Consider the following 24,551-nt stretch of genomic DNA (forward strand, 5'->3'; position numbering starts at 1 on the left):
CAACTCCAGCTTCCCTGAATTCTGCTCAGAGAGTTCTGTCCTTCCTAGAGTGCTTGGGCCAGTTGTGGTGCCTCTGGAAGTTGTACCTGTGTTGGGAAGCTTGAAACCAAGATTTTAAAGACGTTCTGCAAGTTTTAACGCATCGCTCGCTTGCACATCGCATCCCCGTCAGTGCGAGGAAATTACCGCCACCGCGAAGGCCGAGATCGTCGCAGCACCTGTTGCCGCTGCCAGAGTCATTGCATCCTTCACTTGCGGGACGCACCAGTCCGGTGCGGGAAGATTACCATCACTGCGAGTATCGTGGCGGAGGCTTTCGTCACTGGGTGAGATCGTCCCACCGCTTGCTTGCAGACCACATCACGTCGCTGTGAGAGTCATCGCAAAGCCATCGTATCGAGGGGCTGCGAGAGGAGAAGATCGACGATGAGCCGCGCATCGTCGCCTCACCGGAGATCGTCGCCGCCCCGAAGATCGTCGCATGGTACCTTTTGCGAGCCGCTTCCACCAAAACCTGTGAACCGGAATCCACGCAAGGTATCGCATCCCTCCCCATACAGACCGGAGTCATTGCAACACGCCCGCTGCATCCAGCGGGGTTGTCGCATCACCCACCCAGAGTCTCAGGAGTGACGCATCTCTTGCTTTTCAACGCTACAGCTTTTCACTTGGAACTTTTGTCGCAACTAAAGGTACTGTTGGCTAAAACGTGACGCACCTGTGGATTATTTTAACATAACCTTATGTACTCATTTAAAACCATATTCTTGAGCTGTGTTTGTTGGATTTTGTCGTTTTGGTCTTGTGTAGTTTAGATTAAATACCTTTATTTTTCTAAACTTTTGTGGAGTCAGTTTGTGGTGTTTTCACTGTGTTACTGTGAGTGTTGGTACAAATACTTAGGACATTGCCTTTGATAAGCCTGACTGCTCGTGCCAAGCTACCAAGGGGTGAGTTGGGATTATCTAAAGAGTAAATCCTTCTTACCCTGGCTAGAAGCAAGGGTCCCTATTTGGACAGTGGTACCTAACTCTGCCAACTAGATACCCCCAGTTCTAACACCGCGTATCTGTTACCCCGTCAACAAAATCCTCCCTCATCCCGTGTGTAGCACATTTCTCAATGGCCACTTCTTTTTGTAGTGCAATGCTTCCAACAGTTGTTTCACATATTCTCGTTTCTTATAGGAGATACCGATGACATTAGGAAACCTCTCTGTGTGCATAGCTGTCCAAAGTAATGAACAATGGCAAAACCGTACTAGGTATCGGCAGAGATGGTAAGTCGGATCTGCTCAGAGACAAGGCATGGGTCTAATTAATGATTTCGGCCACTTCTGCGGAGTATGATCCCTATAGACAAGCATCTTCCACTACTCCAGGAATGGTGCAGACAGCAAATGCTGCTCTCAGATACTCTTTATTGTCTCTTAAGCATGAACCATCAACAAAAAGCACCTGGTCAGGATCAAACAATCGTTCATCGACAAAGTTGGGTCTTGGTTTGGTACAGAGTTCAGTAACATCCAGACAGTCATGGTCCTCACAATCTTCCCTATCAACATTTGGAACAGGCAAGAAGGTAGCAGAGTTTAATACAGAACATTGCTTTAATGTAACATTGCTCCCAGCAAGTATTGCTTGTACCTTGTTAACCTGTTATTTGTCAAATGCTGTGTTTTAGTCATCAGAAGCTCAACTGAATGTGGACCATATACAGTAAGAGGATGATCCATCACAATGCTTTTACACCTTTAAATGCTGACACTTGTTGCAGCAATGGATTTGAGAAATCCATGAAACGCTGAAGCTGTAGAATCTAATGTAGCTGAGAAATAGGCCACTGGTCCATGGACACCCCCATGTGTCTGGGTGAGTACAGAAAGAGCACTACACTCTTGCTTGTAACAGTGTAGCAAAAACGCTTTGTTGTAATTAGGCATTTCTAAAACTGGAGCGTGACAAAAGCACTCTCTGAGCTTCAAGAAGGCAGCCAAGCAATCGTTATTTCAGGGTACCGGATCACTCACATCCTTGTGAGTCAACTTCTGTAAGGGCTTCACCTTCAATTTTGGGATCCGTTGCCAGCAGTAGCCAACAATTCCCAAAAACATCCTGACTTCTTTTTGTGTGGTAGACGCATTCATTTTCATGATCACCTCTATTTGCTCTGATTACACTTTCCTCTTATACTATCACAGAGAGGAGACCAGAGAGTTATGGGGCACACACCTGTCCTTACTAACTCAAACAAACCTCAAAACACTCCATGCAAGACTCACTTCATCAAAGTAAAACACCCACTTGTCACCTAACTTGCCCCAACGAACAGCTGTTTGGTGCAGTATTTTTTTTCCTGGAAGTTCCTGCTTTTAAGCTTCCATGTCATGGTAAAATTAGATGATCATTTGCACCAGTGTCCGTAGGCCGTAGCCGAGGGGCAGGTAGGAAAATCCAGGCCGGAGCCGGAATCTTCGCCCCGCATTTGTCATGATCTGAGGGTCCCGACTCGTGACCCAACTTGCCTGCAACCTGCACCTTGATCGGACGTTGATTTGGGGGTGTTTCCCCAAGGCCTATGGCATGTAAGTCTGCATGTAGGAGGAGGCGATGTAACAGAAAATCTGGTTTGTTTAACCCAGGATTGTCTTTTAGCCTCATGTGACGATCTCTTTTGTGCTGCATTATGTGCTGCATTATGGGACATGAAGTTCCTCATCGTATTAATAGCTGGACAACCTGTAGTTTTCTTAACAAAGAATTATATTCATATTGAGCCAAACAGGGTATTGAGACATCATACGTCTGCTCATTGTCTAAATTACCGAGATATAGAAACCCTCCAGAAAATATCCAGATGACATGTGGGACAGAGCCCTCATTTTCTAAAAGAAAAATTATATATTTTCCTGCAACTTTACATGTACCACCAGCCTCTGTTTAGATTTTTTTTAATAGAAGGAATTTTTGTGGAGAACCGGTACTCACTAGTATGTAACTAGTATGTAACTGTGTATTGAGTTTTTAATTCTGTGTAGGATTCTTATCAATTTCACATTGTCTCCCACGGATAAGTTTGGGGAGATGCATTACGATTACCCACAGGTAGGCCCAGTTTTTTATAAAAAGGCATGTATAAAACATTATGATGGAAAGACCAAGTGATGCTACCTTCTGTTTAATGATCCCCATGGGATATCATCAATTAGACGCTGTGAATTAGTGCAGAGTCGATACAGCCATCGTTGTTCCAACATGAACAGTGCTCCTGTCATGTCGGTCTTTCTTTGTTCCAGTTTTTCAAGAACATACCATTCTATGTCATTTTTAGTATGTTGTCTTTCTATATAATGTCTTGTCAGTTTGGTATGATCTTGCTTGCATCTGATAGTGCTTCAATGTTCTGTCATCCTTACCCTAACTTTTTGTGAGGCCTTCCCTATGTATAGGAGTCCACGTGGGCCTTTCAGCATATAGATCACATTATTTGTTTAGTGATTTAATTTCCAGGGTGAGGAAAGGCCCACATACACCTCAGTTTATTTCTTTGTGAATGTACATACTCCACAGCTTTCACATGGGTAGTGACCCATGGTGGAGTGAGATTCCAGAGTCTCTGTTGTGACTCCACTCTCCTCATTTTTAAGCGTGTATGCACAACTGTGTCTCTGATGTTCTGACTGTGTTTAAACGCAAACATGGGTCAGATTACACAGTTAGGTCTAGATTCTTGTTTTTTGTATGTTTCTAATAGGGCTTCCCTATTATTATTTAAAGCTGTTTTCTTCGCATTTGTGATCGTTTTTTCCAGGTAGTTTCATTCTCCGAGTTTAGTACTTAATATCTCGGCATGTTCTTTATATTTTCTGGTTTTTGTGCAGTTTTGTCATAGCCTCAGGAATTGTCCAATTGGTAGACCTTCCCTTGGGGCCCGGGGGTTTTAGCTTTTAAATCTTAGGAGGCTACTTCTGTCTGTAGGTTTATAATAAACCTCAGTTTTCAAAAGGCTTTTGTCATGGTAGATCCGTAAATCCAAAAAGAGCATATCTTTTTCACTCATCATCATAGTAAATCTGAGAAAGGGATCCAGATTGTTAAGCCAAAGTGAAAACTCAATGGCTTCTTCTCTGGTGCCCCTCCAGATCACCAACATGTTGTCAATGTACGGTTGTGGAAAGGTTTCTCGCAAGAAGCCCTGCCACCTCTCGGAGGAGGACATTCTAGCCCTCCTCCTTACAATTTTGCCCCTGTAACCTCAAGTCCACTAGCCCTCACAGAAGAGGAAATTCTAGCCATCATGCTTACCTACAATTCTGCCCCTGTCACCCCTAGTCCACTAGATGTGAATGACGAACATGCTATTCACACAGTTGCAATCAACCCCAACAGATCAGCCACCCTCCGCAACAGAAGTGTGGTTGATAGCAACCTAGCACTAGTACCCTTGTCAGCCCCAGCTCACAACACTCTCTCCAACACCCCTCTGTCTGGCCTCCTAATTAACTGACGCTCAGCAGTTAAGCATGCCGCTGATATTGCTGATCTCATCCTGAGCCAAAAACTTGACTCAGCAATTCTGACCAAATCGTGGCTCAATGAATCCTCATCTCCCTGCCTGGACCTCTTAGTCCCTCCCAATTATAACATCTCATGGCTGGACAGGCAATCTAAAAAAAAGGGGAGGCATTGCTTGCATCTACTGCTCTAACCTCCTCCTCACTGAGCTTCTGGCAGATGCCATAGACTTCTGCTAATACCTTGCACTTTCCATACGCAGCAACTCCACCCAACTGTGTTGTCTGCACATCTTTTCCCACCCCCAAGGCATGAATGACACCTTCACTGATCACCTCATGGAAATCATTACAGCCAAGGTTTCCTCCAACTCTAAAGACATTTTCCTTGGTGACTTCAATCTGCACTGGAACGGCCTCAAGGACCCTCATGTCAAAGCCATCTAAGACTTCCTGACTGACCAAGCCCTTGCCCAAGCCTGCTAACTCCCAACACACTGGGAATGAGCCACTCTAAACTGGATCTAGACTGGATCATCACTAAGGAGTCAGCGGTCAAGCTTATCTCTATACTCCCATGCGACTTGTCTGAGCACCATGCTATCACTTTCCTATTACCTGGCACCCACAAGACAAGGGCACCGCAACCTGTGATTCCAGAACATTGGTTTAGAGACACCTAGAACCTTGATCACAGGGAACTGGCTGCTTGCTGCAAGTCTTAAACCCCCTCCAATCACAACAGTCAATTACCTCAATGATCATTACTCCAACACTAATCAAAGACAGAAACCCCTGGTTCAGCGGGTCCCTCAACAATGAGAGAAGATTCCTCCGGCAGACAGAAAGAAACTGGAAACACCACCCTTCAGCCGCACATTTAAAACTTTTCCACCAGACCAGAAATACCTATAATAGGAACATCCTCAACTCAAAAAAATAATTCTTCAGATCAGAACTGGGGAACGCCAAGAACAGACCTCGCAAGCTCTTCCAAATGGTCACAGACCAATCTAACAAATTGGCTAAAACCTCTAAAGAAAACCCTAACTCTCTAATATCATGCGAGTAATTCTCCTCTTCTCCAACAAAATCACTGCCCTAGGAAACAAACTTAGATCCGCCACTTACTCCCAACCCCTTCTGGATCTGCCTCCTCTCTCCGCGCTGCCCCCCCCAGACATCAACCAAAATCCCAGTGCACTGGTCCAACTTCAAAGTTTATGACGAACATTCGGTCTCGAAAATTCTATCCTAAATTATATTCTATCTATTCTATCTAACCTGAACAGCCACTTTAACAACCCACTCACCTCTAACTGCTTAGCCGCCGCCTCTAATTCTATCACTCCTAGTTGGACTGCAATAATCAAAGCCTCCCTTCTACAGGGGTCGATACCTGACTCTCTGAAAGCCAGCCAAGTCCTCCCCATCTTATAATAACCTACCCTAAATCGTGCTTGCTCTGACAACTTAAGACCTATATCTAATATCCTACTCCTAGCTAAAGTTCTGAAGAAATGTGTGCAACAGCATTTGAGCCAACACATCACCAACTTCCACCTACTGGACAACTTCCAATCAGGATTCAGGCCTGGGCACAGCATTGAAACCAACCTTCTACACATCGTGGATGATGCCCTCCAGGCCCTTGAGTAAGGCAAAACCTGTCTCCTAATCCTCCTCAATCTTTCCTCGGCTTTCAGTACGGTCAACCATGAAAATCTCCTTAAATGCCTCCAACTCAGGATGGGACTGGATGACCCTATTCTTGAATGGATTAGGTCCATCTGCCAGAACCACTCACAGAGATTCCTAATCAATGGTAACTTGTCCGCTCCCTTGCTGATCACGGTTGGGGTCCCCCAAGGATCAACCCTGTCCCCTACCCTCTTCAATCTTTACATCGAACCGCTAGCCGAAGTACCACACACAGCAAATATCTCCTACCACATGTATGCCAACGATGCCCAGATCTATATAAAATTCTCTCCTTCTAGGAGATTCTTTCCCTGAATGAGGCCTTGAAATTGACTGTCCAATGGCTCATCTCAAACCAGCTCAAACTCAACGCAAAAAACGGAATTTCCCCTAATCTCCTAATCTCCCCACCCAAAACCAATCCTTTTTACATTGCATCAGTTGCATTACATGAGGACACATTCATTTTTGTTAGGCACGGGGAGATTAAGTGATTTGTCCAGAATCACAGGATGTTCAGCGTCATTGCCGAGACTTGAACCCAGTTCCCCAGATTTGAGGTCGACCGCCGTAGCTGTTAGGCCAACTCCAAGACCATAGTGGACTGCAGCTTGAACATGCATTAAAAAGGAGGCCATAGCCTTCCTAATGGGCAAATTCCTCTTCTAAATCTTGCTTTGCAATCACCTCACCGACTTTGTTTCACTTTCGATTACTGCCACACTTTGCATTATCCGGATACTATACACCCGGCACCTCCGGGCATCCCACCCGGGAATCTGAGACCTCTTGTTCTCATAAAATGTATTTACATGTTTTTATTCCAAATGTTTCCACCCCCTTCAAAGTCTCTTGTATACAACTTGTTAATGCTGTAAAGCACCCTGATACCCTAATTGGTCAAGTTTGAGCTCTATAAAACAAAAATAAATAAATAAAAATAAATACATAAATAAATTCTCATTCACATAGATGTTTTTGCTTTTGAAATTGTGTACTTAAAGGCATGCTATACTCGGGGCACAAGTGCTCCCCATGGAAGTCCCATGGACCTGTAGAAAACATTCTCCCTCATACTCAAAAGTGTTTTGAGTCAGGACCATATGTGCACAATTTAGAATAAAGCCCACCGGTGTTTGTTGATTTGCCTTTCTTGGTGTGAAATAGTTTCAATGACCTCTAGAGTTGCTTTTTGTGGAATATTAGTAAACAAGGATTCCACATCTAGGGTAAATAACAACTCCCTTTTTTGATCAAAAGGCATGTTCATCAGTTTTTTAAGGATATCCTTTGTGTCTTTCAGATATGAAGGCATTTCTGTGACCAAAGGTTTTAAAAAGAAATCACAAAATTGGGACAGACACTCCAGTGCGGATCGTATGCCCGACACTATCGTTCAGCCTGGAAGAGGAAATTTGTTCTTATGTACTTTGGGCAGAATGTAAAAATACAGTGTTTTGGGTTCTAAATCATTGTCCTGAAAGAAACAATATCTAAGAACTCCCTCAGAAAAGCCCCATTCTGAGGTTGAGTCTGCCCTGCTAGTAACATCTTACCAGGGTGCGACAAGGTGCCAAATGTCATGTCACATTACGTGAGTGAGCCATCCTCGTCCAATACTTGGAATTGCCTTTAATTTAGGTAACAAACAACTAGCAGCACAAAGAGAACTCACTGGGTCTCTGGTACTAACTTGCTGACTTGCTGATTAAGCAAACAGCATTTTTCTGTGGATATCACACCAATTTTTGTTTCGCAACACCTTGAGTCCATTTTTAGCTAAGTGAATAGGTAGGGCAATGGCATCATCCCTGCAAGACTCTTTGTCTCCGATGCAATTATAAGATCATCAATTTAGTGAACCAGCACTTAATTCTGGGGCAAAATCGAACTTTTGAGGTTTTTTTTCAAGACTTGATTAAAGAAAAGTGTACTTCCAATATACCCTTGAGGGATACAACACTATGTTAAGACACAATTCTTCAGACGGAAAGTAAATAAAATTGACTTTCCTCTAACCGTGGGCGGAGAACTCCTCTCCGCCCGCGGAGTGTGTGGATTTTGCCTACTCTGCATTCCCCGGAGAATGCAGAGTAGGCAAAACTCTGCACACTTCGCGGCGGAGCAGAGTTGGCCCGCCACCCACCTCCACCCCCATATTAAAAATAAATTAAGGTACAATAAAGAGTAAAGTAAAAAGACTTACATTCACTGTGGCGTCCCCGGGCTGCCGTCCTCCTCTTCCTTGCATGTCAGGGTGATCTTGCCATAAGTGTGCTGCAGCGTGCGCAGATCACCCTGAGACTCGAGTAAGAGGAGGACGGAAGCCCCAGTATGCCGCATTGAAAGTAAGTCTGTTTTTACTTTACTTGATTCTATTTTTATTTAATTTTTAATATGGGTGGTGGAGGTGGGTGACGGAGGGGAGCGGAGTTTGTCCCCAACTCCGTGGACCTCCGAGTAGTGCCACTCTGCCAGCTCCGCCCAGCCTTACTTTCCTCATGCAATGGGATGCAGAAAAATGCTTGGCACAGTCAATCTCAGTACATCAAACAGATTCACAAGGGATCTGAAACAGGATCACAGATGGATTCAGTACCACAGGACAACATTTAATCACCATGGTGTTTATTTTCCTAAGATCCTGAACTACATGATATTTTCCGATTGGCTCTTGCAATCCCATGAGAGGTGAATTGCATGGACTTCCTATGATTTCCTTCAATATACCCTGAGCAATCATGGAATCAATCTCAGATGTAATCCCTGCCAATTTTTCCGTGGTCAGGTTATATTGGGGCGCTTCAGAAACTCTTCATTTGACTTAATTTGTATGCGGACTGGCTCAACTCTTCAAATCAGCCCTATTTCCGCTCCTGTGAACTACCACACCACTGGAGAGACAATATCTCTCAAGTCCAGCAGAATGTCTTCCACTGTCAGTACTGGAAACATGTCTATGAAGTGATTTTGATTTGCTAACTTGAAAGCAATCTATAGGGACACCCTTCCCTCTAACCTCTCCAGCTGTACTCAGAACATTCTGAACCCCTCGATGAGCATTCCCGATTTCGACCCATTGTTCCTCTATTTGTCTGTGCCTGATCTGCTCTCTGTGCATTACTCATTTGAACCAACATCAGCTTATCCTTTATCTTCCTATGCTTGGAATCCGCCACATCACTGCAATATCTGGCATACTGTAGAATTTCATCCACTGATAGGTCTCTATCCTCTTCAAAGGCTAATTCACACTAATGACTTTGTCCACCTAAGCCTTCAGCCTCACCATATCCAACAACTTTGGCTTTACTGCAGCCTTGATTGTGCCCTGACTCAATGTGCTATTCAGTTCTTTGCTATTGTTATTATGGTCTCTCAGCCAATTTTCTAAATCTGTAGTATCTAGGACATGTTGGTTTCCAGAGGTTCTCTGACTTGTAGGAAATGCACAGAAAGAAGGTGCTGAAAGAAGCAAGAGAAGTCCAGAAAGATGCAAACAGAGGTGCAGAAAGATGAAGAAAGGTACAGAAAGAAGCAAGAAAAATGAAGAAAAAGGCGACAGAAGTCCAGAAATAGGATGAAAGGTGCAAAAGAAGCAACAGAGGTGCAGAAAGTAGACTACTTCAACTGTACGTTTCTACTAACTAATACAAAGTAGCCTAATCACTAATCCTTCTCCCAAGCTTTCTTAAACCTCACTTTTCTCTTGAAGGTTCACTTTTCATCGACTGCTCAAAATGTTAGGCCTACCAAATGTAAAACAGCAATCCTAACCATATCACTGTTGTAAGTCTCAACACGTTTGTGAAGGTATGCATGCATGTGTCTCTGCTTTTACCTAGTGACAAGTTACACAAATTTTTTTCCATTACCCGGAAATCGAGACTTCAGCATTTATGGACCAAACCAGGGAGCTTTGGTCTCCCAACCACACGGACATACACGTCCGTGCTTTTGTGTTTTTGGTGGAGCCCAAGAACATGGGGGAAGGGCAACATTTTGCCTTCCCCTTCTATTCCTTCACTTATGAACCCGTGTTTCTTCTACTTTCGCCCAAAGGAGAAAGTTTTGAGGTCACCCTGCAACACGGACACACACGTCCGTTCGTTTGTGATTTGTTTTGACTTTTCAACACCTGAGAAGAGCGACACTCTTGCCTTCCCTTTATATCCTTCCTACGAGTAACCTGCATCTTCCATTTGACGAACCCGTGCCATTACTGGGTTGGAATTATCACAGGTACTGCGACTCACGAACGGATTGTCTTTCCCCTACGGCCCTGAAGAGTCACAAGTTGACTTCATTGTGACGAAACACGTGTCGGCTGGTTTTCTTTCTGTATTGAGTTAAAATACTTGTTTTAAAAGATACTCCAGGTGTCGACCTTTATAAATTTGGAACGCAAAGTACTTTGAAAAATGTTTTTTACACTGAAACCTATACTCTAAAATGTGTGCACAGGACTTGGTTCTATACTCTGTACATTTATATGCAAAAAGGAGAATGCATTTGTTTCTGCTCATAATACATAGCACATGGATATTCAATATTATATCCGAGGGGTTCTATAACACCTATATATATAAGACATGTCTGCCTGTGCAACCAAATGACAGAGCAGAACTGAGAAGATTTGACCACATATAGGAGAAGCTACCCGCTTTTTAAGCTACCATCTTCAGATGCATAACACATGTAAGAATTCACGTACAAGTAGATATATACCTCAGTCACAAGAGCACACAGACCTTTAAACTTGACAGCTTCCACTTCCTATTTGTGTACTCAAGAGGCAAGAGGGGTATAAAAAGAAGCAAGAGAAGTGCAGAAAGAAGCAAAAGAGGTGCAGAAAGATGCAAGAGACGTGCATCAAGAAGCAAGATAGTTGCAGAAAAAGCAAGAGAAGTATAGGCATGTGAGGTATAAAAAGAGGCAAGAGTGGTGCAGAAAGAGGCATGAGAGATGCAAAAAGAGGCAAGTGAGGTACAGAAACAGGCAAGAGAACTGCAGTAAAAGGCAATAGAGAAGCAGAAAGAGGGAAGAGGGGTGCAGAAAGAAGCAAGACAAGTGCAAATCGAAGCAAGAGAGGTACATAAAGAGGCAAGATAAGTGCAGAAAGAAGCAGGAGAGTTGCAGAAATAATAGAGTTACAGAAAAAAGCAAGAGAAGTGCAGAAAGAGGCAAGTGAGGTATAAAAAGAGGTAATAGAGGTGCAGAAAGAGGCTTGAGAGGTGCAGAAAGAGGCATGTGAGGTACAGAAAGAGGCAAGTGAGGTACAGAAAGACGCAAGATAACTGCAGAAACAGGCAGGAGAGGTGCAAAAAGAGGGAACAGGGGTACAGAAAGAGGCAAGAGAAGTGCTAAAAGAAGTAACGGAGGTGCAGCAAGAGGCAAGAGAAGTGCAGAAGAAAGTAACAGAGGTACAGAAAGAGGCAAGAGAAGTGCAGAAAGAAGGAACAGATATGCAGAAAGAGGCAAGAGAAGTTCAGAAAGAAGCAACAGAAGTTCAGAAAGAGGCAACAGAAGTGTAGAAAGAGGCAAGAGGGGTACAGAAAGAGAAAAGAGAGGTACAGAAAGAGACAGGAGAGATCCAGAAAGAGGGAAGACAAGTGTAGAAATTAGCAACAGGGGAGGAGAAGGAAGCAAGAGAGGTGCAGAAAGAAGCAAGAGAAGTGCAGAAAGAAGTAACAGAGGTGCAGAAAGAGGCAAAAGAGTTACAGAAAAAGGCAAGAAAAGTGTAGAAAGAGGCAAGAGAAGTAAAGAAAGAAGTAACTGAAATGCAGAATGAGACAAGAGAGGTGCGGCAAGAAGCAACAGAGGTGGCAAAACAGCACAGGAAGTGCAGAAAGATGCAAAGAGGTGCAGAAACAGGCTAGAGTGGTACAGAAAGAGGGAAAAGAGGTACAGAAAGAGTAGTGCATAAAGAGCGAAGGGGGTGCTGAAAGAGGCAAGAGGGGTATAGAAAGAAGCAAGAGAGGTACAGAAAAAATCAAGAGAAGTACAGAAAGAGGCAAGTGAGGTGCATAAAGAGGCAAGAGAGGTACAGAAAGAGGCAAGTAAGGTGCAGTAACACGAAAGAGGGGTGAAGAAAGAGGTAAGAGAAGAGCATAAAGAGGCAAGAGAGTTGCAGAGACAGGCAAAAGGGGTACAGAAAGAGACAACAGGGGTGCAGACAGTGGCAAGAGAGGTGCAGAAAATGGGAAGAGGGGTGCAAAAAGAGGCAAGAGGGTAAAGAAATTTACAAGAGAGGTGCAGAAAAAGGCAAGAAGGGTGCAGAAAGATTCAAAAGAGGTGCAGAAAGAGGCAAAAGAAGTACACAAAGAGGGAAGAAGGGTGAAGAAAGAGGAAAGAGAGGTGAAGAAAGTAGCAAGAGAAGTATAGAATGAAGCAACAAGAGTGCAGAAAGAGGCACGAGAGGTGAAGAAAGAAGCAAGAGAAGTATAGAATGAAGCAACAAGGGTGCAGAAAGAGGCAAAGGGGTGCAGAAAGAGACAACAGAGGTGCAGGCGCAGGCAATAGAACTGCAGAAAGAGGCAAAAGAGTTGCCAAAACAGGCAAAATAGGTACAAACAGATGGATCAGCGGTACAGAAAGAGGCAAGAGAGGTGCATAAAGAGGAAAGAAGGGTGCAGAAAGAGCAAAAGGGGTGCAGAAAGAGACAACAGAGGTGCAGAAAGAGGCAACAGAGGAGCAGAAACAGGCAAGAGAGGTGCAAAAACATACAACAGAAGTGCAAAAAGAGGCAGGAAAAGTGCTGAAAGAAGCAACAGGGGTGTAGAAAGAAGCAAGAGAAGTGATGAAAGAGACAAGAGAGTTGCAGAAATGAACAAGAGAGGTACAACAAACAAGAAAAGTATAGAAAGAGGCAAGTGTGGTGCAGAAAGAGGCAAGAGATATGCAGAAAGAGGCAAGAGAGGTACAGAAACAGGCAAGAGGGATGCAGAAAGAGGGAACAAAGATGCAATAAAGGTACCGAAAGACGGATTAAGGGTGCAGCAAAGAGGGAAAAGGGTGCAGAAAGAGGCAAGAGGGGTACAGAAAGAAGCAAGTGGGGTGCAGAAAGAGGCAACAGAGATGCAGAAACAAGCAAGAGAGGTACAGAAACCGGTAAGAGAAGTACAGAAAGAGGCAAGAGAAGTGCTGAAAGAAGCAACAGAGGTATAGAAAGAAGCAAGAGAAGTGATGAAAGAGACAAGAGAGTTGCAGAGAAAAACAAGAGAGGTGCAGAAAAAAGTAAGAGAAGTGCAGAAAGAGGCCAGTGAGTTGTAGAAAGAGGCAAGAGAGGTATAGAGTCCGGTGGCAGAGGACGGGCTCGCTGGCGGCTAGCAATATTTTTAAAATAGTTCTACTTATTCTTTCTGAGGCTGATTGCAAGCCTTTGGCCTTTGCTCCTCCGCTGAACAATAGCGGCGAATATCTTGTATGCTTAATTTTAACCACCCCGCCCTCCCCGCCCTGTTGACCCCGCCCATTCTGGTCACGGGTTATTTAGCTTACGCATTACCTCGCCTGCCTAACTCGAGCTGTCCGGTGGCAGAGGACGGGCTCGCTGGCGGCTAGCGATATTTTTAAAATAGTTCTACTTATTCTTTCTGAGGCTGATTGTAAGCCTTTGGCCTTTGCTCCTCCGCTGAACAATAGCGGCGAATATCTTGTTTGCTTAATTTTAACCACCCCGCCCTCCCCGCCCTGTTGACCCCGCCCATTCTGGTCACGGGTTATTTAGCTTCCGCATTACCTCGCCTGCCTAACTCGAGCTGTCCGGTGGCAGAGGACGGGCTCGCTGGCGGCTAGCGATATTTTTAAAATAGTTCTACTTATTCTTTCTGAGGCTGATTGCAAGCCTTTGGCCTTTGCTCCTCCGCTGAACAATAGCGGCGAATATCTTGTTTGCTTAATTTTAACCACCCCGCCCTCCCCGCCCTGTTGACCCCGCCCATTCTGGTCACGGGTTATTTAGCTTCCGCATTACCTCGCCTGCCTAACTCGAGCTGTCCGGTGGCAGAGGACGGGCTCGCTGGCGGCTAGCGATATTTTTAAAATAGTTCTACTTATTCTTTCTGAGGCTGATTGCAAGCCTTTGGCCTTTGCTCCTCCGCTGAACAATAGCGGCGAATATCTTGTTTGCTTAATTTTAACCACCCCGCCCTCCCCGCCCTGTTGACCCCGCCCATTCTGGTCACGGGTTATTTAGCTTCCGCATTACCTCGCCTGCCTAACTCGAGCTGTCCGGTGGCAGAGGACGGGCTCGCTGGCGGCTAGCGATATTTTTAAAATAGTTCTACTTATTCTTTCTGAGGCTGATTGCAAGCCTTTGGCCTTTGCTCCTCCGCTGAACAATAGCGGCGAATATCTTGTTTGCTTAATTTTAACCACCCCGCCCTCCCCGCCCTGTTGACCCCGCCCATTCTGGTCACGGGTTATTTAGCTTCCGCATTACCTCGCCTGCCTAACTCGAGCTGTCCGGTGGCAGAGGACGGGCTCGCTGGCGGCTAGCGATATTTTTAAAATAGTTCTACTTATTCTTTCTGAGGCTGATTGTAAGCCTTTGGCCTTTGCTCCTCCGCTGAACAATAGCGGCGAATATCTTGTTTGCTTAATTTTAACCACCCCGCCCTCCCCGCCCTGTTGACCCCGCCCATTCTGGTCACGGGTTATTTAGCTTCCGCATTACCTCGCCTGCCTAACTCGAGCTGTCCGGTGGCAGAGGACGGGCTCGCTGGCGGCTAGCGATATTTTTAAAATAGTTCTACTTATTCTTTCTGAGGCTGATTGCAAGCCTTTGGCCTTTGCTCCTCCGCTGAACAATAGCGGCGAATATCTTGTTTGCTTAATTTTAACCACCCCGCCCTCCCCGCCCTGTTGACCCCGCCCATTCTGGTCACGGGTTATTTAGCTTCCGCATTACCTCGCCTGCCTAACTCGAGCTGTCCGGTGGCAGAGGACGGGCTCTCTGGCGGCTAGCGATATTTTTAAAATAGTTCTACTTATTCTTTCTGAGGCTGATTGTAAGCCTTTGGCCTTTGCTCCTCCGCTGAACAATAGCGGCGAATATCTTGTTTGCTTAATTTTAACCACCCCGCCCTCCCCGCCCTGTTGACCCCGCCCATTCTGGTCACGGGTTATTTAGCTTCCGCATTACCTCGCCTGCCTAACTCGAGCTGTCCGGTGGCAGAGGACGGGCTCGCTGGCGGCTAGCGATATTTTTAAAATAGTTCTACTTATTCTTTCTGAGGCTGATTGCAAGCCTTTGGCCTTTGCTCCTCCGCTGAACAATAGCGGCGAATATCTTGTTTGCTTAATTTTAACCACCCCGCCCTCCCCGCCCTGTTGACCCCGCCCATTCTGGTCACGGGTTATTTAGCTTCCGCATTACCTCGCCTGCCTAACTCGAGCTGTCCGGTGGCAGAGGACGGGCTCGCTGGCGGCTAGCGATATTTTTAAAATAGTTCTACATATTCTTTCTGAGGCTGATTGCAAGCCTTTGGCCTTTGCTCCTCCGCTGAACAATAGCGGCGAATATCTTGTTTGCTTAATTTTAACCACCCCGCCCTCCCCGCCCTGTTGACCCCGCCCATTCTGGTCACAGGTTATTTATACGTACTTCATGTGTCAGCGCAGCGCACGAGCGCAGCGGGCGCGACGGAGGCGCGCCGGAGTCGTGCCAGAGTCCTGCCCGTCTGCGCCCGTCCGCGGCCGGCCGTGCCCAGGGGCCAGGGATGCTGCTACCTTTATTTCCTACTCCCCCGCTGCACTGAGGCGCCTACATGCTTCCGCCAGCTCTCTCCCCCCCGATACCTGGACCCATATTACATCCCTTGGTCTTGCTGGTACCTTATCCCCCCGCCTCGGGTCTACGCCAGTACCTGTGGCTCCAGCTCCCATTGAGTCACTGGTACGGGTCCTCTACCTGAATACCCGATCCATGGTTAAGCACCAAGCCGATATCTTGCACTTACTTCTTACCGAGAGCCCTGATGCCCTATTGTTATCAGAGACCTCGCTCACTGATGACTCACTTCCTGACATCTTAGCCGCACTCCCCCCAGACTACTTCCTGTTATACACCAACCGCTCAGGAGGTCGCGCAGGGGGAGGGGTGGCGGCGGTCATGCGCAAGGATCTGAAGATCATCACTTCTGCGATTATGACCCTGCCGGAAGTGGACACTCTGGTCCTCAGTCTTGGGACGGAGGCAGGGGCAGTCACCCTCGTGGTACTCTACCGTCCCCCCCACCCTATGCCGTCTTTCCCCTCAGCCTTCATTGATCAACTTACCAACATTACTACCTCCTCTCCCCGTACTGTCATCATCGGAGACTTTAATTATTGGTTCCAGCATGAGGACGCCGGCCCGCATGCTCTTGAACTGTTCGAGGGTCTCTCGAGCCTGGACTTTATCCAACTGGTCAGGTCTGCCACCCATAAGGGCGGCCACATCCTTGATCATATTTGGATCCATGGGGTCAAGTCCTCTCCCCCGTTAATAACACCCTGCGTGTGGTCGGATCACTCTATGATCGACACCACCATATCGGTGGCTGGCCAGATTAGGGTCTCCCTGCGGGAGGGTGGCATGGCTCGTAAGTGGAAGGCTGTGGACCCTCCTAAACTTTTAGCCCATTTATCTCAAACCTACCCTTTGCTGCCTGACGACAATAGCGTCGATAAGCTTTGCGGGTCGGTAGCTGACTGGCTCACGACAGCCAGCGACATCTTTGCCCCCCTAACCAAGGTCCCCCAATCCAGGCACAGCAATTCCCACAAATGGTTTACCCCTCACCTCAAATCTCTCCACCTGGAACTTCGTCAACTCGAGCGTAAGTGGAGGAGAGATTATCACCCCTTAAGCAGAGATGCCTATGTGGCTGCCCGGAATAGGTATAAATTCGCCATTTTTACAGCAAAAAAAACCTATGCATCAGGAAAAATTCTATCGGCCCCGTGTCAATCTAAAGAAATTTTTAAAATTCTCAATGAATTTACCTCAGACTCCAGGACGCTTCCCACCCAGGTTGCCACACAGGAAGCATGTAATGCTCTCAGCACCTACTTTGTGGAAAAAATTGTATTGATCAAGGACACCATCCCAGCTACCCTTCCTGGCGCTGGTTCGGCTTCCCCCCCTCACAACCTTGTCTCATTCACACAATTCCCTCTTTTAGACCCCACTTCTTTGGCTACTCTTGCCACTCGCGTTAAGTCCGGATCCCCTGACGACTGTTGCCCCCCGTCCATACTCCGGGCCATCTGCCATTCTCTACCCAACTGCATCCTTCCTCTGTTGAATTCTTCTCTCTCCTCTGGTACGGTACCTGGCCCCTTCAAGGAAGCCGTTCTGGTGCCTCTCTTGAAGAAGCCAGGGGCGGATCCCGCCGTTCCAGCAAACTACCGTCCCATTTCCCTCTTACCCTTCTTTTCTAAAATCCTGGAGACCCACGTTACCACCTCTCACAGTTTATCGAGAGTTCCAACTTTCTCGAGGCCAACCAGGCTGGCTTCAGACCCGGCCACTTTACGGAGACTGTGATCTTGGCGGTGCTGGATGCCTTGAGAGACGGGGTGGACAAGGGTACCCCCCAGGCCCTGGTACTACTAGATCTGTCTGCCGCCTTCGACACGGTGGACCACAACATCCTTCTCCACCGTGTCGAGCAGGCTGGCATCCAGGGCCTGGCGCTGGCCTGGGTCAAATCTTTTTTGACCGGCAGGTCTCAGACCCTTAGCCTAGGCACTTTCAGGGCCCCCAGGGAGTGCTTGCCCTGTGGGGTCCCCCAGGGTTCCTCTCTATCCCCTCTTCTTTTCAATCTCTATCTTCGCCCCCTTCTTTTTTCTTTGAGGCAGTGGGACGTTACCGTGTTTAATTACGCGGACGACCTGCAATCAATCAATCAATCAATCAAGTCATTTATAGAGCGCACTACTCACCCGTAGGGTCTCAAGGCGCTGGTGTGGGGGGGGGTGCCGTTACTGCTCGAACAGCCAGGTCTTGAGCTTCTTCCTGAAGGAGAGGTGATCTTGGGTCAGGCGCAGGTCGGTCGGGAGTGAGTTCCAGGTCTTGGCGGCCAGGTAGGAGAAGGATCTTCCTCCTGTAGTCGCTCTTCGGATGCGGGGGACGGCGGCGAGGGCGTGGCTGGTTGATCTGAGGAGGCGCGTGGGAGTGTAGAAGTTGATCCGGTTGTTGAGGTAGCTCGGGCCTTGGTCGTGTAGGGCTTTGTGCGCGTGGGTGAGGAGACGGAAGGTGATTCTCTTGTTGACCGGGAGCCAGTGCAGATCTCTCAGGTGTCCGGAGATGTGGCTGCGTCGGGGGATGTCGAGGATGAGTCTGGCCGAGGCGTTCTGGATCCGCTGGAGTCTCTTCTGGAGCTTGGCGGTGGTTCCGGCGTAGAGGGCGTTGCCGTAGTCCAGTCGGCTGGTGACGAGGGCCTGGGTGACCGTCTTCCTCGTCTCGGTGGGGATCCACCGGAAGATCTTTCGTAGCATGCGTAGGATCATCTTTTCTCTCAACTCCCCTTCTGCTATTCCTAATTTCCAGGCCGTCATGTCCCACATTCTCCAGTGGATGGGCCACAACCAGCTGAAATTGAACCCCGGGAAGACGGAGCTCCTCCTTCCCGGTAGGAGCGCCACTTCCTGGGGGCCACAATTTTGGCCGGCGGAACTTGGTCCCTCCCCCACCCCCGTGGCCATGGTGAAGAGCTTAGGGGTCACAATTGACTCCGGTCTATCCCTTGGGCCACAGGTGGGGACGGTGGTCTCGTCCTGCATCTACCAGCTACGCAGGATCAGGAAAGTGGCATCTCTTTTCACACCCGATGCCCTCCTACAGGTCATCAGGGCCCTTGTCCTCTCCCGCTTAGATTTCTCTAACGCGATCTACCACGGTCTGCCTAAAACATCGGTGGCCAGACTGCAAGTGGTGCAAAATCAAGCGGCGAGACTGGCCCTAGGGATCCCGAAGTGGCAATCTGCCAGGCCCCTTCTTGTCAAACTCCATTGGCTCCCCGTCACTGCCAGGTCTGCCTTCAAGATCGGCTGTCTTGTTTTCAAATCGCAAACCGGGCCTTGTCCCGCGTTTGTGAAATCTCTGATTACACCCTATTGTCCGCCCCGGAATCTGAGATCCTCCTATCTTCACCTTCTTACTGTTCCCTCTTATAAACTCTGTAGATCTGGAGGCCGGAGATTTGCATACCTGGACCCCAAGCTTTGGAATTCTTTTCCCCCTTCTCTTAAAGTTTCTAACTCTTTGATCCTTTTTCGTAAGTTTCTAAAAACCTGGCTCTTCCCTCAATCTGTCTAGTCCCTCTGTACTCTCCATGTCCGCCCAGCGCCAGGAAACCCATGGTGTCAGTGCGCTCTATAAGCACCCCTTACAATACAATACAATAGAAAGAAGCAAGAGAGGTGTAGAAAGAGAAATTTAAGATGCAGAAACAGGCAAGCGAGGTGAAGAAAGAGGCAAGAGAGGTGCAGAAAAAAGGAAGAGAAGTGCAGAAAAGGCAAGAGAGGTGCAGATGAAAGAAACAAGAGAGGTCCAAAAAGTAAGAAGCAAGAGAGGTTCAGAAAAAAGGGAGGTACAGAAAGCGAAAGAGAAATGCAGAAAGAGGCAAGAGAGGCACAGAAAGAAGCAAGAGTGGCTTGCACACCATTAGTACCAAATAACACCCACATTTAGCAATAGTAACAGGTGACCATTCAATGTTTGTAAAGGGCCTTCCACCACGCTGTAACACTAGTCTTTGCATTTTTGGTAACGTTTGAGCTAGAAACAAGTTTTTTTTTGTTAAAATCTGTAGATTATGCAGCAGATAATGGATTATGTGGCAAATACAGAAAATGTGTAATTGTACAAAAGTCGGTGCAGCCAAACAGTTGCATAATTCCAGTGGCCCTGCTCATACCTCTAATTAGTTCAGAAGGGCTCCTCAGTGGTTCCTTCTTTTTTTTGTCTCATTGAGTTTATAGTTTTGCTTTTATGGAAACGAGGAAAACTAAACCTGAGGTTACCACTCCACAACACAGACTACCATACCACATATTTCAGTCTCCATAACACATAATCCTACTAAATACCATATACTTTCTATTAACATAATTTCAGTGCACAACATACCACATTATGTCACTACACACAGCACACATCCAGTCAACTCCAAAAAGCATTAGTAAAAAACAATGCCAATAGCTCTAACTCTTGCAAACCTGAGACCCATTACAACTAGTAGTCACGTTTGCAGAGTGGTGGAGAAAGAGGGCTGGGCTACTGACCAGCGCTCAGAAATTCTGCTGGATAGAACTTACAGGAGGTACCAGGAGGGCTTCTTGGCCCCCAAAGTTCCTCAGGAGTAAAGCAGACCCCAACCAGTAGAGTGCCAGGAGGTACGTTTGCAGAGTGGGCCAATTTTACCTTGGGGACCCCATTCCCAGGGGCTTGGCCATTCCTTTTTTGTTTTAGAGAGTGGGGCCTCTTTGTTGGTGACCGCGGGGGAAGCTCGAAGGCCCCTGCGGTCCATGCCTGCATGTCGACTCCTGTGCAATCCAGCATTGCTTTTGGGCAAAGGAACCTGCTGACATGCAACTCCCTTTGCCAAAAGCAATTCTGCATTGCTACATGGAAGCGAGAGCAGTTATTCTGCTCCTGATTCCATGAAACGAAGCAGATGCTCGCTATGGCTCACCCTGTCATAGCAAACTGCAATGTCCCATGGGTGGGCACCCCGGGACATTGCTGGAGCCGGCCCTGGTGGGGTGCTGGTCTCCAGGGCCATGGAAGGCTCCTGGAAGGGGGCCCCGTGGCCCCACTCCCAACAGGATTAAAGGCCTGGGCAGGTCGTTGTCCCTGGGGCCACAACGGACCCCGTATGTTAATTAATGAATGCCCCAGGGAGGTGGTGGTCCCCAGAGCAGTGTGAGTGGGACAGGAGCCACCCACGCATTATTCATTTAAAAAAAAAACTGCGGATGTGGCGGTCCCCAGAGTTGCAGGGGGTGTGAGGCCCCCCACATATTATTAACAAAGCCAAAGCATTTTGTTTTATTTTTTCAGTGAAAGTCGCATAGGATGTGCAAATTCTGCCGAAACATTTTTAAATTTAAATGAAGCGCGGTCTCCTGCGTTTTGTTTAAATACCCCCCCGGGTGGGCAAGGTCCTGGGGGCAATGCTTAATTATTATGCGGGGGTGCTCGGGGGCCCGCAGACCCAGGGACTGCAACCTGGGTCTGCGGGCCCCCGAGCACCCCCGCATAATAATTAAGCATTGCCCCCAGGACCTTGCCCACCCGGGGGGGTATTTAAACAAAACGCAGGAGACCGCGCTTCATTTAAATTTAAAAATGTTTCGGCAGAATTTGCACATCCTATGCGACTTTCACTGAAAAAATAAAACAAAATGCTTTTTTTGGGCCCTTGGTGCCCTTGTGGGAATTCCCATGAGCAGGCCTAGCGGGTCAGGATTTTTTGTACCCTGCCCCTTTTCTTGTTTTTTAATGTTTGTTTTTACTTTTTTGGGTTGTGACTCGGTTCACAAGAGGCCTGCCAAAACTTCCTGGTTTGAAATGTTGGCAGCTAATCGGAGTTATGCTCACAATCAGGAGGGTCTGTGGATCCATTGCAGTCACCAGCTACGGATATTTAGTAATAAATAGGCATGAATAAGGATCATCTGGTTGACAAAGAAGGAATGATAATCCAAATCAAACAGAATATCACCTGCAAAACAACATACATGATCTATATGATGCAATGCAACTGTGGCCCACAATACATAGGAAGCACAATATGTGTGCTGCATAAACGCATATTAGAACATATACGAGCAGTCAAAAACAGGGATTCAAACTATGCCACAGTCAACCATTCCACACAATGCCAAAATTGTGACTGGAAAATTGTGAGATTCTTTGGTCTTGACACAATAAAAAATAATGAACGAGGTGGAGACAGAACCAAGAAATTAAAACAATTGGTATCACGTTACATAATACGACTCAGAACTAAGACACTGATAAGCCTCAATAATGATGAGGGACTTTTCGTACACCTGTAAAATCATCGTATATCCGTTAAATTATCAAATCTGATTGAGATATCTCAAATTATGGATCCAGACTGTATCTGGTAGTAGACTGAAAAATATGCAAAAAAAAGCAAAAAAATGTGTCATATAGTCTACATCGTTATCTTGAAATTGATAAAGAATATGTACTAGACCTCAGAATCAGTGAGAATATCATACCAATGAATACATAAGTATAAAAATGAGACAACGTATGACTTTTAACAACTCACAGTGTACTTGATACTATATCTTTATGTTTTTTTGATCAAATTAGACAATCAGAGAAGCATAACTGTATCCTGACTTAACAAGAGATGAATGAATTGTAATTAATGTGGTAATTGTAACTTGAAAATCACGTGTAAAACTTGTAAATACTACAACTCCCATCATGCTTCATTATGAGCAGTGGATGGAGAGTATAAATTGTTGACCTCACCTAACATGAGAAAGACCCAGTAAGGGCGAAACTCGTTGATGTTGATGGTGTTCGAATCTACTGAGTGCAGCGTTTGTCTTAAAAATACTGAAAAAGTTTGGGGTTCTATGGTTCAGCCCATCGCAAGCACCTGCAGCAAAGCAAACAAGGCCTGAAACAAATTGTATATATATATATTACCTACTGGCAGTCATCAGTAGTTAGTTATAGTTAGGACCAAGTTTCCATAGGAAGAGCATTTTCTTTTGTGGTTATAACTTGGCGTTGTTTGATAAATCTTCATGAAATTTTCAAAACGAATTATTTGTTCATATCAGCTCCTGAGATGAAAGTTTGGGCATGATTGGTCAAGGGGGGGGGCGAGATAAAAGGTGGGTCCCAAAACATGATTTTTTTACCATAGGCTACAGGTTGAACGGGTGAAAGGAATTACCCTAAGTTTGGCAGGGAGAATGGTCTTAGTCTAGAAAGCACGCTTGTGTTTATTTGGTGTAAATCCGTTCAGTAGTTTTGGAGAAATATTGAAATTTACAGATATCGATATTTGGGATATCGTTCCTAACAGTCTTGTAAATAGAGGTGCGCGACCAGGTGCGTGCACCTCGCAACTTTTTAGAAAAAAAAAAAGATTTTTTTGGGCTTTGGGGGGTCCTTAATGAACCCCCTGAGAAAACCTAGGGGGTCAGAGAGTCTCCATCCTGCCCCCTTTCCACGATCTCCGCTATAGTTTTTAACAGTCTTGTAAATAGAGGTGCGCGACCAGGTGCGCGCACCTCACAACTTTTTAGGAAAAAAAAAGATTTTTTTGGGCCTTGGGGTACCTTAATGGACGCCCTGACAATACATAGGGGGTCAGGGACTGTCTACCAAGCCTCCTTCTCACGTTTTCAAACTTTTAAAAGAAACGAGTAAAATGCCATTTTGAGACGAGGTGCGCGACCCGGTGCGCGCACCCCGCAACTTTTTAGAAATAAAAAAAGGTTTTTTTCGGCCTTGGAGGTCCCTAATGGACCCCCTGAAAATACCTAGGGGGTCAGGGAGTCTCGACCCTGCCCCCTTTCCATGTTGTGCCCCTTTCTTATCTACATTATGTGGACTCGCACTGACAAAATGGCGGTCAACACTTCCTGATTTCCTCCAAATCGAATGTTGACAGACATCAAACAGCAAATCAGAATTCCGCTCGCGCACGGGAAGGTGTGCGCACGGTGCGCGCTTATAGATATATAAATGATTTTTACTTTAATTTTCTCAGGCACTACTGGAGGAAGTTACAATATTTAACCAAAAGCGTGATCTGCGTACCAGACTCTACCATTTTGCCAAGTTTGGTGTAATTCCGTTCAACCGTTCGGGCTGTAGCCGTGTCTAAAGGTCCTACGGAAAATAACATGGGGAAAACACGTTTTGGGACCCCCCTTTTGTCTCGGCCCCCGCTTCACAAATCCCCCCGAAACTTTCAGGGAAGGAGCGAAGTGGAGCTGGCCAAAATTTTGGAAACTTATATATATATATATATATATATATATATATATGTATATATATATATATATATATATATATATATATATATATATATATTACCTACTGGCGGTCGCCAGTAGGTAGTTATAGTTAGGATTGATTTCCATAGGGAAATCGCAACATTCTATTTAGAATAACTTTGGCGCCGGTTGAGGAATCAGCCTGAATTTTTTTGCAACTTTGCCTCGCGGCTCTCCGCTCCTTCCCTGAAAGTTTGGGGGGGATTGTTCAAGCGGGGGCCAAGATAAAAGGGGGTCCCAAAACGTGTTTTCTCCATGTTAATTTCCATAGGGCGGTCTGTCGCACTTT

This window comes from Lissotriton helveticus, chromosome 6 (assembly GCF_964261635.1).
Source record: "Lissotriton helveticus chromosome 6, aLisHel1.1, whole genome shotgun sequence".
Lineage (NCBI taxonomy): Eukaryota > Metazoa > Chordata > Amphibia > Caudata > Salamandridae > Lissotriton > Lissotriton helveticus.